Here is a 6,127-nt window from a genome sequence, read left to right as displayed (position 1 = left end):
AAATTTAATTTTTGATTACAGAAATGGGAGAACTATGTTAAAATATGCATCGTAATAGCTAGGAATGATCGAAGTAATAAGGACAATGATATAGACCCTTTTATTTCAATAAAGACTCTAAACAAAAATACAGGAATATTTTATGACTGATGCCAAATCTACAACGAATTTCGGGGAACATGGGAGAACATTAGTCTTACTGGACACAGACACATTTAAAACTCATTTACCTAATCTGGAAATGAATACAAGAAAATGGAAACATTGTGTGAAAAAGCAATGAAAATAAGCTGCGACGACATTTTTGGAATACCAGATGTTAAATAAAGAAATAACTGTAGCTAAACTACTTCTGTGAACAATTAATGGAACTCATACAAGAATTGAAACAAAAACCAAATGCAAATAAGAACTCTCATTTCAACATAGGAAAAAAACGAAATACGCCATTAATAGGATTTTATAGGAAAAATAGCAGGACCAACAATAGGAATTTTAACTTACGACGATGGAGAAAGATATGAACAACTTTTTACGGAACTAAACGAAGCACAGAAAAACATATCACACTTAGTGGGAGAACAAACCCACCTAGTACGAACAGACTTACAAATTTATACGACTTAGCACAGCAACAACATAATAGATCAGAAGAAGAAAGAAAAAGACTTTACAAACTGGAAGAAGATATGCTCGACATAGAATCCAAATTAACTACTACAGATTTTATGTTACAACTACAAAAAACATCTAGACAATGGAATATGAACAAATAGAAACCTACAAACATGGACTAGAGGAAACTTTAAACGTCATATTCAAAGCCCTAGAAGGAAAATTACACCCGAAACTATTAAATAACGAACAAATAAAAACAATAGCAACCGAAGCACATAAATTCTTAGAAAATCAGGAATACCCTATGCATATAGACAACCTGAATGTAGCAACGATAACGGAAATTTCAAAAATAGGGATACAAGTAAAAGGAGAAAATTTAATGATAACTCTCGACATTCCTCTCTTAGAAAAAGAAAAATATTTGTTATACAAAATGCTATGAATTACCTGTATTACAATCAATAGGAACAGTAGGAAACAGAGCATATATCACCCCCCACTCTAAATATATAGCTACAAGTATTGAAGGACGACACTATTTTTATTTAGAAGAAGAGCAATTAAGAAATTGCCAATTAGTAGAAGAAAGATATGTATGTTATCCTACTCAAGGAATCTATGATATCATTTTAGCACCAAGTTGCGAATCAGAATTATTAAGAGAACCTAACAATAACACGTTAAGAAGCTGTGACATCCGGATCACCAAAAATCAACAACCACTATGGGAACCTTTAATCACAACAGGAAATTGGTTGTATTCTCTTACGAAAGAAGAAACCGCATACCTTATCTGCCCTAAAACAAAAGTCAAAACTTTTCAGCTAAAAGAAATAGGGGTTATTAAACTGTCACCAAAATGTACATTAAAGACTGACACAATAAAATTACCTACACTACAAATATTAAACAACCCCCAAGAATACATCTATACACCAAAAATAGAGTTAAAACTAGAAGAAATCTCACCCATTCTAAAGACAATAAACCCAAAGAAGGAAACAACCACATCAAATGAAATTCGACCAATTTGGAGAAAAATGGAAACCGACGAAAAATTACAGGAAATAGAAAAAGGACTCGAAATTCAAAGTTTACACACAATTGGAAAAAAGGAACAATACCAATACACGAATTCCATAATAGGAACACTAACAACTGTAATAATAATAATCATAATTTACTTGACTATAAAACATTGCGTCAAAGACCAAAAAAAAATTTTATGCTGCCTGAAACAAAAAAGAAAAGACAACGAGACAGAAACGCAACAAATGTACGCCATACCGTCCAGCCCATCGCGACAAAGACCCAACAGCCAAGGCATTAGCAGTTTTAAAAAAAATCAACAAATACAACCACCACCTTCAACCACTAAACAAGAAATACTACAACGAAAAGAATGTCAAGAGGAAAATAAACCTACAACAAGCAATATACTACGAAAAGAAAATAACGCACTAGAAAACCCAATTTCTAAATTACGATACGCAGAACTACCCGAAATTAAATACATAGATATACCCTAAAAAAAAAGAGAAGCTAAATCAATTTTACAAAATGTATATAATTTATCTTGTAAAAAAAGGCTTAAATATAATAACTAACAAGCTAAACAATACTAACTTTAAACTAATCTAAGACAATATACAAATAAGAAAAAACTAAAGAATAAAACTAACCAACTATCAACTAATTCAATTTAAATATTAAAAAGATTTTATATAATAATAAACTAACACTAACATGTATAAGAATACATGCAAGCCCTAAAGCACATACATATACAAAAGAAAAAATTAACTAATAATCTAATATGGGATAAGATTAACTAATAAAAAATAAGTTAATAATTTAAATTAACTAATAATCTTTTATAGGGGACTAGTTCATTTTTTTACGGTCGATAAGCAACAAATCGCTTTCAAACCGAAAATTGTATCCAATTCTCAAGAATGTCATGGTTTAGACATAGTAAAACTGGAACTCCAAGAGTAGACAAAAAAAAAAAGATCCGGGAACGATGTAGAATTCTCCGATGAACTCCATAGAAGCATCCCCTCAGATTATTCCTCCAAAATATGTGCGAACCAGTTTAGGAAAGGATAAAAAAGAAATAACAATAACAAAAATCTAATTTAAAGAAAATATAATTAAATAGGAGTAAACAAAAAAAAAATAAAAACAGCAAAAAAAAACAACATAAAAATAACAAAAAAATAATATTTTAATTTACGAACATGAACAAAATTAAAAAAAAAGGGGTAGAATAATTAAAATAACTTTAAGTAATTCATTTTTTCTCTGGTTTAATAATACTTTTAAAATATTATTACATATTTATTTTTAAGCAATTTATATTGAAATTTATTGTATAAAAAAAACACACGTCATAAAAGGGGGGCACAGGGTACCTAAAAAAAACAATGAAACATACATAAATGAACAATACTACATACAACTAAACAATTCATTAACAAACTTACCCAAGATAAAATTTTAAAAGCCAAGAACCCCCACAAATCATAGAAAATTTGTAAGCAGGAACCTCCAATTAAAATTCAAATAGCTAAAAAAAGAGCCATGGTTAATAAAAATTCAAAACAAAGGAAAACAAAAAATTAAAAATATGGGCAATTCCACGTGAGATTTCAGTCGACCTCTTAAAATCGGCCAAAAATATTTTTTTTCTATTCTGTATTGAAAAAAAACAGATACGTATTTTTTTATTATTTTTTTGGAGGCCAAATTTTTGAGTTATGAATTTTCAAAATTTTCGCTTTTTAAATGTAGGTATATTTTTAATGTCAGATAACTCAAAAAATATTGCTTCTTTTCATTTTTTGACAAGAGAAAAAAAGTTTTGTTTTTCTCTCTACTTTTGAATAATCATAACAACAAATTTTTTTTTAATTTTTTATTAAAAAATAAAAAAATTTTATAAACAAATTAATTTTTTTTAACTTTGGGTATGATAAATTTTTAATTTTCTTTTTTTAAAACATACCTGGAAATGATAAGAAGGTTTTGCAAAAAGTTTCAGAGTGGGCCTGACAAGTTTGATGGGTCCAAAAAAATAATTAAGCTCTCCGTGCAGGTCGCACGCACGTGGCACAATTTGATTTTTTTACAATTTATTATTAAAAATTGTTTAGAGCCTAAAAATTCAATAATAATCAAAATCCGATAAAATTTGTAGGCTCTAGACAATTTTTAATAATAAATTGTAAAAAAATCCCATTGTGCCACGAGCGTGCGACCTGCATGGACAGCTTAATTATTTTTTTTGGACCCATCAAACTTGTCAGGCCCACTCTGAAACTTTTTGCAAAACCTTCTTATCATTTCCAGGTATGTTTTAAAAAAAGAAAATTAAAAATTTATCATACCCAAAGTTAAAAAAAATTAATTTGTTTATAAAATTTTTTTATTTTTTTAATAAAAAATGAAAAAAAAAATTTGTTGTTATGATTATTCAAAAGTAGAGAGAAAAACAAAACTTTTTTCTCTTGTCAAAAAATAAAAAGAAGCAATATTTTTTTAGTTATCTGACATTAAAAATATACCTACATTTAAAAAGCGAAAATTTTGAAAATTCATAACTCAAAAATTTGGCCTCCAAAAAAATAATAAAAAAATACGTATCTGTTTTTTTTCAATACAGAATAGAAAAAAAATATTTTTGGCCGATTTTAAGAGGTCGACTGAAATCTCACGTGGAATTGCCCATATACTTACAAAGTGAAATAAATGATGGGGAAAACAAAAATCCACTGCTTGATGCCTTTTCCTCTCCAAAAAAAAAATTTTGTTTCTAACCACCTACAAAAAGAGCCATGGTTAATAAAAATTCAAAACAAAGGAAAACAACAAATTTAAAATATACTTACAAATTAAAATAAACGATAGGGAATAATAAAAAAAAAATCCACTGCTTGATGCCTTTTCCCCTCCAAAAAAAAATTTTGTTTCTAACCACCTACAAAAAGAGCCATGGTTAATAAAAATTCAAAACAAAGGAAAACAACAAATTTAAAATATACTTACAAATTAAAATAAACGATAGGGAAAAATAAAAAAAAAATCCACTGCTTGATGCCTTTTTCTCTCCAAAAATCTTCTAACCACCTAAAAAAGAGCCAAGATTAACACATTTTTTTTCCAAAATACTTACAAAAATTAAAAAATACTTACTAAGAAAATAAAACATCAGGACAGCAAACAAAAAAAATAACAGCAAAACCTACAAAGAGGAACAACAGAAACGAAATTAAAATCAATATAAAAGAAAAATTTCAGTTTAAAAAAAATAATTTAAAAATAATTTATTGGATAATTGAATTTTTTTCCTCAAAATTGAATTTTCATACGATTTATCTTTTAAACAAATTCTTAAATAATTGCATACTACAAAAGCTCAACATCACTTGAAATAAAAGAAAACATTTCAAATTAAATTTTGAATTTTAAATTAATTAAATTAATTTAAATCTTATAATTGAATAACAAATACACTCTAAAAATATGGAAATATTAAACACCATATTATGAGATTTAAAAAAAAAATAATTCCCAAATAATAATTCCCCTTAGTACGAAAATTATAGCTTTAAACTAACAATACTATACATGAAAGAAAGCTTGTGGGTGCTTGAGGAAATGGTGAAACGCCGGGGAGCGGGCGGAAAGCATAGGAAGCAAGATAAATGCATGAAGATCGTACGGAACATGCACACCCTAGGCGCTTGAAATTTTTCGGTTCTCGACAAACTGGGATCGCGCCAGAGAAGATAGTTGGTAGGTACCGGAAGAAGTGGTGAAACGCCGGGGAGCTGGTAAAGGTAGAGAAGCAAAGAACAAACGTATGGAGCAAAGCATTGCTTCGTGACGATCGCGGAGCATGCGGGGCGTATACGAACGTGAGGAAGCGGAGAAAGAGACGAGGAAAGCCATGCATCGAGCATAGGCATACAGTACCTCGTATATATCTATATATATAGAGAGACTGAAAATCTCGCGCTTAGAGAATGATTAAACATTTATTTTTTTCTTTCTTCCTTTAAAATTTCACTAAAAAATTAAGTAAAACATTTTTTTTTGGGAATTAATAAAATGGCATTTCTTTTCGCAAAAATTTCAGTTATAAACTCAAGCATTCAATTATTTAATTTAGTAAATAAACAAATTTTTAATAAAAACACCAAGAAATTATAAAAAATTATAAAATTTTTTTTTCTTCTCTAATAATTTCAATCCGAAAAATCTAACACGGTTAATTAAATAAATTTAAAAAAAAAATTTTTTCCAATTTTTTCTTCTCTCTAAAAAGCAATAATAAGTAACTAAGTAAAAAAAAAACAATTGTTAGACAAAATTAAATCAAAAAGTATATATATATAAAAGAAACTCCAGATCGAGAAAATACGCTGACAAGTAAATTAGGGTTAAATTACAAAACCAAGGCCGGCCACGAAACACAGCAAAATAGAAAAAATAACTTCTACAA

At 28.3% G+C, this 6,127-nt stretch overlaps 1 long non-coding RNA gene across 1 annotated transcript; it reads right to left on the bottom strand.

The window, feature by feature from the left end:
* Window positions 1-2,923: 2,923 nt before the first annotated feature.
* On the bottom strand, window positions 2,924-4,493 carry LOC122512397. The gene is made up of 3 exons (XR_006302627.1): window positions 4,360-4,493; window positions 3,108-3,190; window positions 2,924-3,035 (listed from the first exon to the last, which is right to left on the bottom strand). It is a non-coding gene; the product is annotated as an uncharacterized LOC122512397 (long non-coding RNA).
* Between the last annotated feature and the right edge of the window lie 1,634 nt (window positions 4,494-6,127).

This window comes from Leptopilina heterotoma, unplaced genomic scaffold, assembly GCF_015476425.1.
Source record: "Leptopilina heterotoma isolate Lh14 unplaced genomic scaffold, ASM1547642v1 Lhet_987, whole genome shotgun sequence".
NCBI classification, from domain to species: domain Eukaryota; kingdom Metazoa; phylum Arthropoda; class Insecta; order Hymenoptera; family Figitidae; genus Leptopilina; species Leptopilina heterotoma.
The sequence above is the reverse complement of the archived record's forward strand: the minus strand, read 5'-3'. Positions and strand labels throughout refer to the sequence as shown.